The sequence below is a fragment of the Seriola lalandi genome, unplaced genomic scaffold, assembly GCF_002814215.2.
Source record: "Seriola lalandi dorsalis isolate HSWRI2012SDOR001 ecotype SW California unplaced genomic scaffold, Sedor1 jcf7180002054832, whole genome shotgun sequence".
Classification (NCBI taxonomy): domain Eukaryota; kingdom Metazoa; phylum Chordata; class Actinopteri; order Carangiformes; family Carangidae; genus Seriola; species Seriola lalandi.
In genome coordinates, this window is record NW_019525385.1 from 631,982 (window position 1) to 651,246 (window position 19,265).

Sequence of the window (19,265 nt, forward strand, 5' to 3'; positions counted from 1 at the left end):
GTGATTAAGGGATACGCTGCTCTTGGGAAAAAGTCTCCTCTCAGTGCCCCAAAGAAGTCTTCTTAGTTAGAAAGCACCAAACTGACAGCTTATCCAGGTTCATGCTTCTGTGTGCACATATGGGTTATTTGCATTAAGGTGTTTTGTATGAATGATCATGTATGTGTCTGAGCTCATATGTTACTTAAAAAAGAGAAAGGAATCGGTGAGAAAAAAACACTCATTACAGGCACCTGATTAATAAGGTTTCGAAACTAGCTATTAATAGGCCTTTCACTCTTCATTATTCTATTATTCATAATATCACTCTTCAAATATCTGCAGTGTGTGTACCCAGCCTAATACTGTTTATGTAGAAAGGGAGTATGGAAACAATCTTTTTTATATCAGAAAGGATCAGTTTCTGTGGCCTGAGTCGGATGAGTAGTAACTAATCCAACTAAGACTTCCATAGCTTTCTTTCTTTAAAACTAATTATACATGCACAAAATACTTTTAACCAGGAGCAGTTAAGTTTACTTTGAGGTGCCATGTATTCTTCTGAGAACACTCAGAGTTGTATCAGTGTTTGTGCCTTTTCCTGTACAACCAGGGATGCCTGAGGGTCCCTTTATGAATGATGCACACTACTTATTTGTATTCAGTTGAGGGTTCAATCACTGAGCAGCCAAGTCTTCTTCAGGGAAAATCATTCCTATTAGTGATGGTGCATTAATACAACACCTTCAGTCATTTCTTAAAAGCTCAAGAAAAACTGATTTTGCCTAGCAGATGTAAAAACTCCCTGCAGTGACAGACAGCAACGGTTTAATTATTCTCAATGAATACCTTCTTTTCTCACATTCGGGGACTGCAAAAAGTGTTGATTCATTTTTTCTTTTATTTTTTTTGGGGTAGAAGGTGCGTTGTTTACCTACTGAATTTTGCCGACACATTAAATTGGTTTTGGGGGTCATTAAAATGTTTGAATATGAGTTGTTTTCAAAGAGCGACTGGATATTGTCAGACTTGAATAGACGCTGTTTGGGTAATTGGTTGCACAGCATCTGCAGCATACTTTAGCACTATTGGTTTATTCCATAAATGTGAGATTCAAACAACCTTCCAGTCAAAGGAAAGGAGTTGCAAGTTAACTGATGCTTCCTTGTCATTTGAGGAAAAGTCAACAGGTGGTCTGTTCTTCTTTTTGAGCTCTTTGATTTATTGTTCCATTGATTCATTCAGAGGCTTGTTTCTAAGAGAGCGTGGCCATACTTGGATGAGCAGAAAATGAACACAATTCTTTGAGATGCCTTCTTTCTAAAATCTCTTTGATATTGCTTTGTCTCTTTAAGGTGAGCTCTTAAAGCATATTGTCAACAAACTCATCAAAGAAACACCAGTGGTGCTACATGCCCTGTGAGAAAGAAAAATCAAGAGCAAAAAGACAGTGGCACAACTAAAAACGCATGCTTCATCTTGAATATTGTTTTTCACTTGGGACAAATTGAACAATTCTTCTTGTTGAAGCGTCATTTCCCTGGACTGTGTGTACGCACTCAACTGTTCAGTCCTAAAATCCTCTGCCTGTGAGCTCCCTGTAGGCAATCCCATGGGACTTTGTACATGCGCATAAAAATACACATGCACTTACATACACACATTCACAGATAAATAGATATCTAAAACTGCAAAACAGCTGAGAGGCTCACATCTTAGCCGTGCAATTGAACAGCAATTTGAAATAACCGGTAGATCATTTATTCTGTGATTTTAGAGGTTCATGTTGCCAATATAATATTAACAAAAGAATAAGGAAATTTTCCTCTCTCTTCTCTCTCTTTGTACCATCTATACTGCACCAAGTACCACAGGTTCAAATTGAGAGATGAGAGGACAGCTTCCAGATGTGCTGATGTGTCACACCATGTGTGAAGAAAATCTAGGGTAAGATGGGGGTTGCTTTGCTTTTTGAGCACAGCTCGGTGCAATGACACATTCTCTCTTTTCCTCTCCCATCTCCTGGAGGCACATGAACTGGACTTCATAAAGCATTCCCCAAAAATGCACCACCCCTGCATTCACTCAGAGGGCACCAGCATGACATTGTAGACAGAAAATATTTCCATATTTTCTTAACATTTTAGAGCTTTAATTTTGGAACTCGGCTCTGCACAAGTCCAACAATATTTCCCCAAAAATTAAATAGTGCATACTTGAATGGTGAGTTTGTGTGCGAGGTCGTTAGCATGGTTACACTGATGTGGGCAGCAGGCAGCCTCCCACACAGACTGGTGTGTTTGGTGCTGTCCATGGTGCTGAAAGAAAGCCTGCTCTTTAGGACAAAAACACTGTGTGCTCCTATGGGTGAGCTCTCTGCCACATGTCTTTACTATCATGTTATCTCTAACAGAATTTTTTTTTATGAATTATGCTGATTTATCTAAGAAAAATATTCATGGAATTCACTTGACAAGTCAGTATTTGTACTTGTCAAGCTAATAAAACGATAGTAAGTGTTTAGATCAGATGGTAAAATTGCCAAAAGGTGGGGTCAGCTAGCTTCCATGGTTGAGTGAGACACCCCCTTTTAAAAAGGAAACCAACAAAGACACACACACACACACACACACACACACACACACACACACACACACACACCCACACACCCTTAGGGCGCTTGTTTCTGTGTCTTCAACTTTGGCTTATTCTGACTGCAGGCTTTACACTAGCCCCCACCCGACCCACTATAAAAATTGAAATTGGCTCTGTGCAAATGGAATTGCCGAAGGGAGTCTGAGTCGCATAAGTGTCAAGGGACATTCATAGTTTGGCACTGACAGCTTGTGTGATATTGAGAGGTCAGAGCAACTGAGACAGTGGCCAAGCAAGAGGGAGAGAGGGAGAATGAGGGAGGGAGGTCAGAGAGAGCCAACAAGAAAGGGTGTGTGTGTGTGTGTTTGTGTGTGTGTGAGAGAGAGAGCGAGAGAGAGAGAGAAAGAGGAGGGAGGGATGTCAAAGAGAAACAAGTGAACAAGAGAAAAAGTAGGAAATAAAGAGGCATGGAGAACAGGTGAGCCTTACAAATAACCCAGATATAATGGGAGCACCAAAACATCAATACAGGCAATTGTCATATTGTATCCTGTCCCAAGTCTAATAAACACTCAGGTGTGTGAGAGTAAGTTGTAGAGGAAGCTGAACTTGCTACTTCAAGAAAACACTGTCAATAGTCTGAAAATGTTTAAGTTGAAAGGTTGCAGAGTTTTCTATCAGACTGAGTTCATAATGAAGTTATTCAGCTGTTATTCTAACCAAAATAAAAGAGGGGGTTGAGGCCAGAGCAGTGCAGCTGACTCACCAGTTTATCACTGAATATCCACGGGCTTAAGTCTGCACAGGGGGTGGATTTAAAAATAACTGTGACTAGTTTGTTCAAAACACCATGTTGTGGTGTTTCCCTGCTCCTTATTGAGATTGGAAATATGCAAGATTGTGAATTTAAATCCAAGAGCTAATCTGACAATGTCCTATTCAATTGAGTTGAAAGTGCATAATTATGCAAAAATATCTAACTGCTCCCAGATTTGTGCCACTGTGCAAGTATTTATAGTACAGACCTGGAGTCAATTTATATTTTATTGCTGTCTGAGTTTTCTGCATGAGAAATCATCCTTTGGTGGTTTTTAGTGTGGTAAATCCTTGAGTGGCGCAACTGTATGGATAGTCATGTCAATCATCCCAATCAAACAAAAACGTCATCAGCAAAACTACTCGCCACATGCAGTAGTGTCCTTAGCCTTTCATTCCTTCTGTAAGGGGAGATCTTAAACCTGTAATAATTGTTTTTTGGTCCGTTGAGGGCAGCGGAAAAAACTGAAGATCATTCTTTAACCAATTAGTCTCTGGGCGCCCTGGTGGCTCAACTTGTAGAGCACATAGCATTATAGCTTAGTTCCAACTGCAGCGGACCGGGTTTAAGTCTGACCTGAGGCCTATTACTGCATGTCATCCCTCCTCTCTCCCTGATTTTCTGTCTCTTTAAACTAATGAAAAGGAGAAAACTGCCCAATAAAGTAATAAGAAAAAAAACAGTCAGGACACTAACTAGACAGAAAGTGTACTGTTGGTTAATGAAGGCATTTCGTGAAAAAAATCTTGCTGTTGTGGCTAAAAAAGTGACACTATGAGAGTGGTGAGATAAAATCAAAAAGATGAGCCAAAAGACGTCAAAACAGTCTGACGAGCTTATTGAAAATGTAAAATCTCAGGGCCAATTCTCTGGGAGCACCATTTTTGACATAAGTAATCCACATGATCCATTGTTAATCTAGGAATAATGTCAGGTACAGGTAACAGGTAAACTGGTTGCTGCTGTCGGAAATGAAAATAGCTGCATTGTTATTTCAGTAATAGTTTTTGTAATTCTTTCTCTCAGTTGCCCTACAGCTGTGTGACAGCAGATACTCATGAGACATGATGTCTTTGGGCTGCTCACATGGGCATAGAAGCTAAAGGGGTTTGATAATTGGAACAAGAGGGGACCAGAGCGCAAGCACCAAATCTGTTACTAGGAATCCCAGAGGCTATAGAGACCTACACTGAGGGTTGTAATGAAAATGATCCCTCTTACTGTTTTTTTTATCCCCTTCCTGCCTTTTCTTCTCCTCTTCACAGCGCACCATGGCAACCTTAGGGAGAGAGCTATTTTGACAGCTACCACAGGTTATTACTTTTACAACCAGGGGCAACCAGACCTCCAGAGAGTCCATTAGCACCTAGAAGAACAGCTGACTCCTTCAACTGGCTAGCAGAGACGTTCAACTTTTAAAACTGGACAGACTTGAATCAAATGCTTATCATCTATCAAAACTTGACAGTTTGTGCAAACTAGGATCAATTAAGTGCCAAAGTGAGTGCTTTGGGAGGACACTGATTGGTGTCAGAGTTTGTGCACAGAGGCAGGATTGCATCTTTTATCACTCCCTGCAAATCGATACATACCCAAAGCAAGACAGTGAAGATGCATTGTTGTTTTCCCAAAGGGATATAGAAGATAAACGCCCGGCCAAAATCTTTGCAAAAAGATCTTTTTTTTTGGCCATTGGCTTATATAATTGACAGTTTAACAAGATACAGTTTCAAACTTTGTTCTCTTTTTTGCAAAAGTACAAAAATTTAATGGAACCTACAGAAAATCTTTGAATATTCCCCTTTCTTACTCTCTTACACCATTAATCCTACATCTCTCCCCTTCTCCCTAATTCTGTGAGTCCTGTTCTCCCTTGATCTCTCTTACTTTGTCTCTCTCTCTTTTGAATTGCCACTCCTTATGTCTGGCACCACAGATAAGATGCAGGAGATAAAGGACGTAGATGCTATCGGGAGATAAGACTGAGACAGGCTGAGATAAAGAAGTAGCAGCAGGTACAGAGAGGATGGGGAGAGGACAAAAACAATGAAACCTCCCGTCACTGAACAATGCCCTTGACCTGTGTGCTTTGTATGATAGCAGCTACATCTGCCTCATTGTTAGTGTTCATATGAGAAAAAAAACATCTTATAAAATGGTCCCTGACAAATCAAAAGAGAACTCAAGATTACCCGAATTCAGCAAAATGTACTTATCTTACATTGTTCTCCATGTAGACATTATTCGGGCCATTTTATTTCCACCAGTATAATAGCTGTGCTTCTCAGAAGCTCACACCTCAACTATAAAATCATTCCATCATTTCCTCCTGTAAACACCCCATGTGGCAGCTGCAAGTTCATTTCTTTGTTCACTTCTTCGCTGTTTTCAAGTGTAAGTGTGCGTGTGTGTGAGTGTGTGAGTGTATGTGCATGCATGTGTGTGAAGAATAATATGTAATTTCAAACAAATGCCTTTCACACACAGGCGATCAGACAGAGGTGATGTGACAGAGATTGGAATTGAAGGTGGTGGAGTGGGCCCATTTTCAAGAACTCCATAGCTGCAACATCTAGAATACACTGGAGGCAGAACAGGACCGGAGACAGACAGCCGTCAGATGAACAGCAAATGACATGCATTAGAATTTGGCCTTAATCATAGCTTTGGATTTAGTAGCGAGCACTCCATTTTATTACTTGTCAGATACTGTTCCTCCTGCATATGCCCTTTCACCACAGACAACAACTTTCTGACAAGTCCAAAAGACAAAAATGGACTCCTCTTTCAGCATGATGTGAAACTATTTTATTCTTATTTAAAACACTTGTGAATAGGTTAAATTCTTTTGTGCGTGGATATGAAAGTTGTTTGGTTAACTCGAAAACTGAATGCATAGTCACAGTACAGCAAATATGACAAAACTGTGAGTCTCACTTTGTGAGATTGTTTCCCCTCCCTTTTTGTAGTTAAAAGGTGACTGACCAAGCAGGAAAAATCAACGTGAAGATGTTGTAATAGAGCCCAACTAACATTAGATTTTTTAAGATCAGAAAGGCTATGGTAATTCAGATAACCACTCTTTAGAACTGTGGAGAGCAGAAAAGCATCTCAGTATGCACAGCACGTCAACAACAAAACTGAAAAACTGACTAGGGTCAGAATTTGGCCTCAACGGCATGAATCTATGGCAGAAACTGCTTTGTGGCAAAAGTTCATGCTGGTGGTGTGGGGTTTATCAATCCAGCCCAACTGTATATTGTTGCTGACCATGTGCATCCCTGTTTGACCACAGTTTACCATCTTCTAATGGCTACTTCCAGCATGATAACTCACCACGTCACAAAGCAAAAGTAATCTCAAACTGACAACGACTTCAGTGTACTTTAACAGCCTCCCCAGTCACCAGATTTGAATCCAGTAAACATCTTTGGGATGTGGTCGAAAGGGAGATTCACAGCATGATTGTGCAGCTGACAAATCTGCAGAAATGATTTGATGCAAATATGTCAACATGGATCAGAATCTCAAAGGAATGTTTCCAACAACATTCATGTAATAAGGATGTGGACTTGGTAGGTTGACAAACAATGACAATCGAACCATTTCCTCTCCCTTGATCTACGTTATTCAACTGACACAGATTTCACTGGTCAAACATTAATTTTTGACAACAAAATAAAATAAAAATTACACTATTTATTTTTTCCATTGCACAAAATTAGGTCTGTGGTGTCCAAGCAACAGAAACAACAATTTAATACCTACTTGGTTTTGTACAAATATCTTGCACATAATTTCAGACCGCAATATCAACGAAACAAGTATGACCTGACAAACCTGTTCAACACTTAACAGCAGAGTAAGGAGATCATCTCACACCAAAGTAAATACTTCAAAGTTTAATTACTTCACCAAACTCTATCACACGGTTGCTGTAGATGTAGCAGTTTATTCATCTAAACCAACTTTCAGGATTTAAATATCAAGAAGGGGAAAGATTCAAAGTCATTAACTTTTAAAACTCACAAACTGTTGCTGGGAAAATTCGAGGTAAAGATCAACATGACAAATGACAATGAAAGTGTTACTATCCTCTTCCTACACCCATCGTCTAAGCTGCGACATGTCTGAATACACTGGTATGACCAACCTTCACTTCAAAACATGAACTGCAGGTCAACATAGTACAGGCAACAGGATGCCAAGACACACGCATGCACACACACGACCAAGCTGTCAAACAGCACAACCCCCCTCAATTGCTGTTTGTGTTCTGCCTACTGGAAACATCCAACTGAAATTGGAGATCAGTCATGAACATGCCGCAGTTTTTAACATCCCATTAAAGGAATGCGATGCGGAGGAAACTGTGCACTGATTACTGTTTTGTCAGAGAGATGCATTCGGGGCTTGGGTGAGGAGGGAGATTATATTAGTGTTACAGTAAAGCTGTAGAAGAGTGCTGAATTGGATTGTCTCTCAAAGGCACGCTTTTCTCTCTCTTCTATTCTGATAGAAATCCCATCAAGAGGCAGGGACTGTTTTGAAAGACAACAATGACAATTGTGATTAACAATGAGATGAACATGATGAAGCCAGTGTCCCTAGTTCAGCTGTGGCTCTGACATAAATACTACCTTCGCTGTCCATCCTCTATGTGGTTCAGGCAGATATTAGTCCATCGATTAAGACCACTGAGGTGAAGTCAATAAGGCAATCTCAACTGTGATTTCACTTATTTATACAGTCCTTGTCAAAATTATTGGAACTCCTGAATTTCAAATACATAACTCAGAATATCTTCAGACACAAATGTAAATGATCCAATTTTTTTTTTTTTCAGAATAATTTTTAAAAATATTCAAGGTTAATGAACAAAAGATAAGATTGTTGAAAAGGAAAAGGTGGACATTTATATCTGGCCAGCAATGAGTCCTGACCTAAATCCCAATGAAAACCTTTGGAGAGGGATGAAATCTGCCATTGAAAAAAGGGGGACCTGCAAACTTAAGAGCTTGAACGTATAGCAATGGAGAAGTGGCAAAAACTACCAAAAGACAGGTAAAATAAGCTTCTAGATGACTACAAGAAGCTTTTAGTGTTCATTGTAGGCAAAGGTTATGCAACCAAATATAAACCAAGGGTGCCAATAAATGTGTCCAGGGTACATTTTGTGTTTGTATTACTTCACTACTGTGCAAGTTTTTTTTCCCCTCACTTGTTCAGTAACATTGGGAATATTATTAAACTAATCGGGTTATACAAAATTGGTTAATTTGCATTTTTTTCTAACGATATTCTCAATTATGTACTCTAAATTCAGGGGTGCCAATAATTTTGACCAGGACTGTTCATGTAATGTTGCCTTGCTTGTCCAATCTCAGATCTTGAGCCACGTCTTAGCCCCACCTGAGCCTGATGTCTGTGCTTCACTGACCATGCTATCTACAAGTATAGCCACCTGAACCCCGTCAGCTCCGTCTCAACTCGCCTTTACGCTCCAACCACTTGCTCAGCGTATATCTTCTATGCTGTGGTACATGCCCCACTTCCTGCACCACTGCCTCTTTATTTATCCCATCTCTCTTCTCCCTCCTCCTTGTTCCTCAGTTCACACACAGACTCTGAACCTGTCACTCAGTATGTGGATTGCAAATCTGTGTGCATGGTCCTTGTGTGTGTTTGTGTGTGTGTGTAAGTTACTAGGCTTGTTATCTTCAGAAGTGGTGGACCAAAAGCTAAATTTAAAACCAGACTTTTCCTATTTACACAACAAAGAAATGGCAGAAACTGAGAGGTTGAATGAAACAGTTAAAAACAGAAAGTGAGACAGAGAGAGAGAGAGAGAGAGAGAGAGAGAGAGAGAGAGATATCCAAACTATCAACACATCGCATCTTCCTAATTTGCATCAAGCATCTTTTAAACATTTTCCAGGAGAAACTTTGAAAAACTGCATTAATTACAGTAGGAGACAAGGATTTTACACAACACAAATATCAGCTGAAACTCTAACCTGGTGTGAAAAGCCATTTTCATAATAATTCTATCAATAATTACATCAATCTCAGTTTCAACGTGGCATCCTACAGCAGCAATAGATTTGTGCTTTACTGAGCTACTGTAAGTAAGTAGAAGACTCCAAATTCTATTGATTTCTGTGTTGTTTTTGTTCCTCCCTAGCATGGGTAACACTTTGGTGCCAGGCTGTGTGATTGACTCACAACAGCTCAAATGTTTGTTGCTGTGAGTTTGCTTTAGAGTATACTTTCTGTCCTAGTATTTAAGGTAAGGTTACACCTGGGTAAACTCTAATAACGGTAAGATTCTTACTCTAAAGACAACCCAAACTGAGCCTTGGACACTGACTATCTAAGGATGGTCAACGCTGATGGGGGGGACCTATGAAATATTTACCAGATGGACCCTGGACAAGCAGTTTTATGATAGCAAGAGATTTGCTTGAGACAGAAAGCATCAGCAAATGTCAGGGTGAATCATCTAAGGGACATCAATAAAACATAACAACGCAATGCTTTAAAAACCTCAATGGTCTATCCTGTCTGACTCAGTATGTCTCTGACATGTCTAACTCTAATCCACCACAGCAAATTGACAGTGTGAATGCACTGGCTGAGCAGACTATGCAAAAGACACTAATGCACACATGCATGCACGCAAAAGAAGAGATTGGCCAGAGATTGAATCTATTACAGGTTACAAAAATTATTTCTGCTTAACCAAAAGATGAACATCTCAGAAAGAAATACCTGATTTGAGTTCCTGTGATCACACCACATCTCGCCCTTTAGTCAAATTCACACAGACCTATACAGAAAAAGAAGGAAAGTGTTAGATCCACAATTCACAACATCTCCCTTCAAACAAAAGCAGAGGCGTAACGTGTCGGCCAACTTCCAGTTAATGTGTCAGTTAATTCTCACACAATCATTTACTCACTTACTTTTGAGTGAGTGTAATTCATAATCTCTTTCTTACATAATCTCCCCTCATTCTTCCACATGTCCCGTCAGTCTCCATTATACTGTTCAGTGAGGCGTACAATAACTGCTCTACAAACACTTGTGCAAAGATGGAGCACAGCCTAGTGCTGTGCAAGATTATGAATTGTGGTGGATCCTGGGTGATGTATTTCTGACACCTTTATGATAATTATCGGCTTGGCTGGAAAATTGGCAAAAAATCAGTTGATTTATCTTTTATGTGATTTGAATGTCATTTTCTGGAACAGAGCTTAACACTTTAGACACAGTAAACTGAACACTATGAGAGAAATGTCACGCTGTGCTATAAACGTAAGGGTTCCTTCTACATCATCAGATTACATTTTGCAGAATTGTCAGTTTCAAATATCTGAGCCATGCACCTTCATAATTATTGCAACACACTGGTAAACACCTAGATGAGCGTGTTTATCAGTATGTTAGAGAGCATAAAGGTCTGACAAGCATATCACCTCTTCATCTGAATAGAAATAACTCCTCATTTCTCTATTCCGCTGTCTAGCCGTTTCCTTTGTTGTTTATGCTGTGTAGTTTGGAGCTTTAATAAATTGTCGGGAAAACTGCTTTGTCTTTCGGTGCAATAAACTCAACCTTGGTGGTAACCTTATTCTGTGTGAAACGGCATAAAATTCAACATATCCGTGCCAGTTGTCAGCATGCTGCTGTTTAGCCTAGCTTAGAACAAAAGCTGGAATCAAGGAGAATCAGTTACCTTAGCTTCATGAAGAGTGAACCAATATACCTCTAAACACCATAACTTTCTTATTGACACATAATTAACAGATTAAAAAGATAAAATCTTAATGTCTGTGGTGATCCCCTGATTTTCTTGTAATGCCATGAGCAAATCCACATTTTTGGTCGAGAATGAAATGTCACCACAACTTTTGGATGTATTGAGATAACACTAGGTACAGAAATCCTGGTAATACTGGTTCGCACTTGCCTAACACCGTTTTTCACTAAGGAGAGTCACTCATGTAACATAAAGGCAGAAATGTTGACATATAAATATTATCTAATAATCAATCAATCGATTTTCAAATGAATGCATTTGTTCAGTTATCTGTGCTATGTGCTATGACACCAGCCCACTCAAGAGATAATTTTCGGTATAGTTTCCAATGGAATGATATGACCTGCAGTGAGCTTAAGAATTCAAGCAATTCTAACAGCATGGAGAGACCTTAAGACTTATTCACCTCATCAGAGTAATCAAACAAATTAAACAGCCATTAGACAAAACTGCAGAGCCCCACTGAGACTGAAGCAATCCTTTATCCACTCAAAGTGCTCAAAACACCACTGCAGGTATTTATAGGCAGAGGAAAAGCAAATGCGATGCATGCGCTTTTTCGACAGATATGAACTCAATCTAATTCTTGATTCATGAAAATAAATATAAAATGTCAAGTTGTCATTACAAATCCCTACGTGGAATCAGTCATGTCACTATGAAGAGGAAAAAGGCATTTGCGTGCATTAAGGGTGGCTGATGGTGAGTGAATTATAGAACTTGTTCTGAGACAGATTGACTCAAGAAACGCATCAAGGGCCACATAAAAGAACATCATGCAGCGTTGACATTAGCATGTATGAATATGAGAGAAAGAGACAGACATACAGAAAAGAGGAAATTGGAGAGGAGATAGGCCGTATCAGATTTCAGAATGAGGTGCATTCAAAATAATGTAAGTGTGAGCTATAGCTTAAGAAAACGTGGGAGTGGATAAACACATGTCTCAGATGCCTCCGCAGACGACAGTATATGCCCCCGTCACGGATTGCTTCCCAAAGCACTCATTTTGCTTCATTTCCTGTTCCATCCTTTAGTAATGAATAGCATTCATCACTGCATGGATGTGTCTGTGGCTGCATGCAAGGAAAAAGACAGGAGGGGGGAAGCAAAGACAATGGAAGGACGAGTTATTGTCCTTCTGCTCTATGCTGACATGCTGTACTAATGAAATGCTCAATCATTACAGTCAATAGGGTCTTGACATGCAAATCTTTCGTCTTTATAATTACACCCTGATAGTCTCAAACACATCCTGTCAAGAAATGGACAGTTGTCAAGGTTCAACAATCAGAGCGACTGAGGCAGATAGGCATGTTCTCTGGAAATGAGTCAGAACATTCATTAGCCACGCTGTACTGATGTAGTCTGGTGATGGCTTGGTGGATCAAGGCTCTGTGCAGCCATTGTCATTGTCATCGCTTGCTGACTATACAGTACTTCTTTATACTTCCCATCCCCCTGTGGTCCCGAGGACAAGATTCTGCTGCGCTGCACTGTGCCATGCAGTTTCAGCCTGGATTTCCCTATGAGCTTAACAGGGAGTGTAGCCCTCTCATTGTTTAGCACTTCAAAGGAAACAAGAGAAAAGAGAGGGGAGCAAGAGAGAGGGAGAGAGAGGGGAATGATAGACACTGGGTGAGAAAGGAAACATGAAAAAGCAAAAGGCAGAGGGGAAGCAGCACAGGAACAGAGAAGAGGAGTGGGAGGGGAAATATGAAAGAAATAAGAAGGGAGGAGATGGACAGAGTTTGAATGCAAGTAGTTGCTTTCACAGCAGCTAAACTGCCAAGTGCTATATCCAGTATGTCTGTCCAAAAAGAAAAGATTCAAGCAGGACCCAGAGCAAGTCTATGAGGTTGCACTGCAGGTTCTTGCACTAGTATGTTTTTTTTTTTTTTTTTTAGAAAGTACAGGCCAAGTGTCAAATTGAAACTCCAAGCTCAAGTTTCCTAAATCCTGTAATAGTTAAAAATCCCAGTTAGAAATCCCATTTGGTGTTTTGTTTTTGGCCATCCTGCAGATAAACTAGCAATTTTTGAAGTGCACAGCATTTTTTGTTGAGGCCATATGGTTCTTTTTTCTCTGCCTTCAAGATGGTTTCTCCCTCTGGCACTGGTATATCCACCACCGCAACCGCCTTTGACATTTAGCAGTCTTGTCTAAGGGCCAACAGGTCTGCATAGCAAAATAACAAAATTGGTGGTTTTCTTAGTGCATTCCCCAAAAAATTAAAATAAAATAAAAATTAAAAAAACACATGAGGTTTTGTAAACTGACTGACACCTCTGTGGATAAGATTGGTTAGTTGATACACCTAAACTACTTGGTTATGGCAAATAAATTGCCATTAAAGGAACAGTTTCACATTCGGGGGAATACTCTCAGGAGGAAAGTGTGAGTTGAGAGTATCAATATTATTCTCATATCTGTGTGGTCAACATGTAGCTAGAGCCAGGAGACAGTTAGATTAGTTTAGTATAAAGATTGGAAGCAGGGGAAAACAGGTAGCAAATTTGTGGAGTCTCCACTGGTTGCCAAACTCACAGTAACTCCAGGACATCACTGCACCCAGCCAAGAAATACAACCAAACATTCCTCCCTGTGAAACCAAAACTTATTTTCACACTTTTTGTACGGTTAAAACAAACAAGAGCTTTAGTGGTGCTGACAGGTAGAGGTTTTTTTTTTTAACCTTTGGACAGAAGCTTCCAGTCTTTATGCTGAAGTAAGATTACCATCTCCTGGTTGTAGCTTTGTGTCGAACACACAGATATGAGCTTGGCATAGATCTAAACTGTATGCTTATTTCCTCAAATGTCAAACTATATTCATTTTAGATACCAAATTCTCAAATTAGGCAACGGAAACACTTACAGAAATACTGTCGTCAGGATAAAGGTTACGGAGAGATCACTGTCATGTTAGCAAAGAAAAGAACACCATATTAATTCACCAGCCCAACCTCTTAAACACCTCAGGTACATTTGTGGAGAGCTCAAAACTATGTCATAAAACTTATGTGTATGCGTGTATGCTGAACTTCAGTTTAGAGGGTAAAAACAGCCATGCTTAAGTGCAGAAAGGACAAAAATTCAGGGAAAATATCTGCTTTGTGAAGATAATGAATTATGGAGGTGCATGAACATCATCCCCCACTGCTCCACCACACTCTTAATTACCTGTCTCATAGCCTGGCAGTTATGACAATGACAGGGCATTAGTTAATCCATGTAGCATTAAGAAAGAACAGCACATCTGCATCTAATTACAATTCAATAAGGACTCTCACATCCAATATCCAACCTGAACTTTCTGGTTTTCTAGTGGGTAGTTTGTCATTTCAGTGATGAATTTTCATGGATTCTGTTACCAAGTTAAAAGCATTGCTTTATTGACATCGAGACAACTAATTACTGCCATTCATTTAATCTCAGCAGATAAAGGGACATGTTACATTTAAGATTTTTTTCTAATCAACGTCTTGTTGAATTATTTTCAAAAGCTAAGATTAAAGGACTTGGTCCCCTCAGAAATGAGTCTTGTGAACAGGGTTCAGAAAGTTGAAACCTTAAGATTCTCAGCCAGAGAGAGAGAGAGAGAGAGAGAGAGAGCGAGCTGTTGACTTAAAAGTAATATTCATAAAAGGAAATATGAGGAATGATTATGCGACTCATCTTTGCTGAGCCTCCTTGTGTGCATCTTGCAGCTTTGACCATGTTTAGACAGAGAGGCCCCACCTCAAACAGCTTTATGGCAAATCCCTATACAGAGGCAGAATGCTTGAAGTATGCATAATAATTGTTGCATTGCTGTTTCTACATTTGTCCTTGGTTAAAGAGACAGTCTATCTGCAGACTCGAGTAATTACAGTATGTACTCTACTGCTCTGGTTCTTAGGAGACCTGCATGAGGTAAACATTGTACATTGTCACAAGCTTGAATCAAAATATTCAACAAGCTGGAGGGTGGTGTGCAGCATTTCAAAGTACCAAGATATCAGATAGTGACTTTCTAACTGTGGTGGCTAAGTCAACACATGAATTAAATATTTTGCTCAGTCATTGTTTATAGTGTTACAAAAATACAAAACTAACACTAATCTGGTGTTTGACTGTAGCTTTTAATGTCAGCTGTTCACTCACCCAAACCACGCACACCTGAAAATTTAAAAGCTTGTCAAAGCCAAGACAAACAGAGATCACAACTATATTTTCACGAGCTAAATCCCTCAAAACGGTGTCTCATCTCAGGTTCTTGAGCTAAGAGTGGAAGACCAAACACAAGCATCATACATCTGTAACTCAAACCTTACCAACATTTGGTAGGTGGACATAGGGGGGGGATGCAGCCTGGCAGGAAGGTCTGCCTGTGAGGTACTGTTCAGGATGAAAGTGGACCCTTGACCTTTGCAGTACACTTCTTTATGGTTTAAACATTTTTTGCTGGCAAAACTGTGCTAGCAGGACATATTGCTTTGGAAAACAATTAAGGATTAATGAAATCTGGGTTGTGCTAATAAAATAGCAATACAAGCGTATACATCTGTTCTTGACAATACACTGAATTAAGTTTTCCAGGACTAAAGCAACCTCTATTACAAAAAGGGCAGATGCTCACCTACCTAAGCAATGGGACTGGAGAACATCTTGGCTGTGTACATACTTGTTCATCTATAATAACTCCATGTTACAAAGAAGCAAATCAAGCTCTGCCAAAATAAAGAAAAGAAAAAAAAAAGAAAAAAGTAAAATTCATTGCAATTATCAACAGCAGTGACTGGCTTTGTTTTTGCATTCCAACAAACAGTATTGTCAGCGCTCCAGAGTGGGAAGACAGTGAGGGATTATAATGTCCTTGACAATGCACTACAGCATGGAACTCTGCATGTGTGAACAATTAAAAAGGACTGCAGTACAAACTAGGGAAGAAAAACTCCCCTATTGGTTTTCATAATTATTTTTTACTTATCATACATGCCAGAATATCTAAATAAAATAATTTGAACGAACGAATATAGAAGGTGTACAATTCAAAAATGCACAACCCATGCTGTACAATATTTGAAATGTGACCTGCTTTTCTGTACAACTGTAAAATAAATCTGTCAGCATACTGTCAGTTAAGTCAGTGAGTGGTTGCTTACGATATGATAGCCGATAGCATTTCTTAAAATAATCCCCTCACACCTGTGCACAAACGCAGTCACCCTGCATGTATTGTGACACCTGACTTTATGGGATCATTCATCAGCACCATCATCACAGGGTGCTAAAAGCAGCTCAGCTTTATGAATTAATTCTGCATGTGACACTCACAGTGACAACCCTGGACCTGTGGTGGTAGCCATTAAGCTGAGATATTCCTTGTTATTAACACGTGTCATGGCTGATGTGCTTTAATGGACAGTAAAAGCCATTGAGACACTCTCTAGTGAGAAAACAGCCACACTCAAACTGCCACTTTAGAAAAGAAGTGTGGACAGACTTAGTAAATGAGAGACAGCAAGACAGAGATAGAAAGAGACAGAGATTTATAGTGGCAAGAAAAAGTATGTGAACCCTTGGCACTGAGTAGAACGTATACCACTACCAAGGCCAAACATTTTCTTCATTATTTAGTCAGTCTGCACCAAATTGTACAAACTCATGGATGTATTTTTTACATCAAAAGCTATTCATGATTTCCTGGGAAATTGACGGAAATGTTGAAAAACACCCTCTCTCTCAATGTTAAGGAAGGTGATAAAAAAATTCCTGGATTTGCCCGTTAAACTGAATCCACACCAAAATTGAATGGGTTCTTCCCTGGCTTCTGCCGCATCCGTCCACCAAGCTAACCACAAAGTGCTTCCTCACTTTTTGCTTAATCCTGCCAACAAGCAAACAAACAAACAAACCAACCAACAGGTATTGATAAAAATACAACTTACTTGTTGGAGGTAATTACCTTGTTTTGTGCATTAATTTGTCATAAAATATGCTCTGCTTGTCATCTAAGTCACAAATGAAAACAACATAATGTAATAACACAGAAACAATTATAATATTTTATGTCTTCACTGAACACAGCCATTAAACATTCACAGTGCTAGTGGGAAAAGTAAATTAACCCATGGATTTAATAACTGGTGGAACCTCCTTTGGCAACAATAACCACACATAAGAGCTTCCGGTAGCTGCTGATCACCCCTTAGCCATTTTCTTAGGATGTCTGTTGTGAACGATTCTCTTCAGTTCATTCTACAGCATCTCTGCTTGATTAAAGTCTGGCCTCTGACTGGGCCTGTCCAACAGATTTTCTTGGTTTTAAAACATTGCCAATTACATTTACTTCAGTGTCTACGATCATCGTCCTGTTGCGTCACTCAACCTCTGAGCTTCCAGGTTTGGTAACTCCTGACTCCAGTTAGCTTTTGTTAATGCTATTATCTGAGGGATTCACATACTTTTTCCAGCCTACACTGAATATTTTCATAATGTCTACAATACTGACAAGAGTGACACAATGATTTGTATCAGTTACAATACATTGTTTGTTCATTATTTTCAATACATTTCATTAGAACAAATTTTAGGACAGATTTAGACATAAATGAAAATAATTCCTACTTGTTCTTGCCACTGTACATTTACTCCTAGAAATTACAACAAAAGCATTCCAACTCCATAATCAGAGTAAAAACACAAGCAATCTGCAGAGTTTCATCTTTCTCAGCACAGTGATGATCGGAGATGGCCGTGTCTCAGATTCCTGAAAGCACAGTTTGAAGGTTCTGGTTTAAGCTCAAGGTCTGAAGCACTCGCCACCTTCAAAATGACATCAAGCCATTCACTAAGTGTCTACAAAGGGTCAAGGAGGCAACAACATTACACTCTTATGCACATTCTATCCAAAGACTTGCAACAGCTCTGTATCGTCTTCATACACTGAGCCTTTCATTTCTTGCAGCACTTTCTAGTGTGAACAAAAACATCCTTATTTGATAAACTCAATACTATTCACTACCAGGCTCGCCGCTGAAAGGTTTACATGAGTTGTTTGATAATGTGTGGTAGCCTAAAGCCAGTAGGAAAAAGAGGAGTAGGAAACTAGAGGGAGTTCATTGATATTCATCATTTTTCAGAGGGAAGCTCAGCTCTTTTACTTGAACTCTTGCTCTTTTGCTCTCCTGCATCCAGCACACAGATGACCTTTGAGGCACATGTGCAGACACAAAACACTGAGAGAAATGAGGCTAAGTTGTAAGACCGAGAGTAATTTGAAAGATTAATGAATGTTGTGCAGTCCCTCTGTTCGTCCTCTGTGGTGTTTATTGTAACATCTCTGTCCTTTCCCCTCAGGTGTACCTCATCTGTGCTGATTGTTAAAAAGGTTGGGCACACTAGAGGCCTGTCTCCCTCCCCATCCCAGCAACAGTCTTTGTTTACTCTCATACTCTAGCTGTGTCCCAATTCATGGGCCCTCCCTTCAAAGGCTGTATTTGAAGACCGACTGTGTCATAGCGGTGCGACTACGCTGTCCTATTTCGCAGGCTCCTTCAAATGCAGCTGTCTTTTCCTGGCCAACTTATCCCAGGATTCATTGCACACCAGTAATGAAAGCAAACAATGGCGACAGAGAGCCCAAGGAATACACTTAAAAATGTACGTATTTGGTTTCAGCTCAGTTCAACAGCTAACTCAACAACAACGACGCAATGGTAAGGGCGGACACGGCTGGTGACGCGAAGTGAATATCCTCTGTAGAACAGACAGTCTCATTTTGATTCGGCCTTCGCAACCTACAACAGCTACGAATGACCTGTTGTAAAGCTGTAGAGTGTTTACCGACTTAAATACTACATACACAAATATAACTTTAAATGTTACTTACTTTCTGACTGTTGTAAAAACAAGAGTAATCCACCTGTCTTGATCAGGTTAGTGTTGCTCCCCATCACAATGGTTAGCTAGGGCAGGAGAGGTGGACACAAATGCAGACACTAAGGCGGGGTGATGCAGTGAAGCAAAAACGGGCTTACATGCAGCAGGGTGGAAAAAAGCTGAAGTT

The 19,265-nt window shown here is 39.8% G+C and overlaps 1 protein-coding gene across 1 annotated transcript in view; it reads right to left on the reverse strand.

Moving 5' to 3' along the window:
* pcdh15a (protocadherin-related 15a) overlaps positions 1–19,265 on the reverse strand; it is a 201,181-nt gene that overhangs the window by 161,849 nt on the left and 20,067 nt on the right. The window contains exon 2 of the mRNA XM_087179381.1: positions 10,163–10,220. The gene's annotated coding sequence lies outside the window, so the exon portion shown is untranslated. The remainder of the gene's footprint in view (positions 1–10,162; positions 10,221–19,265) is intronic.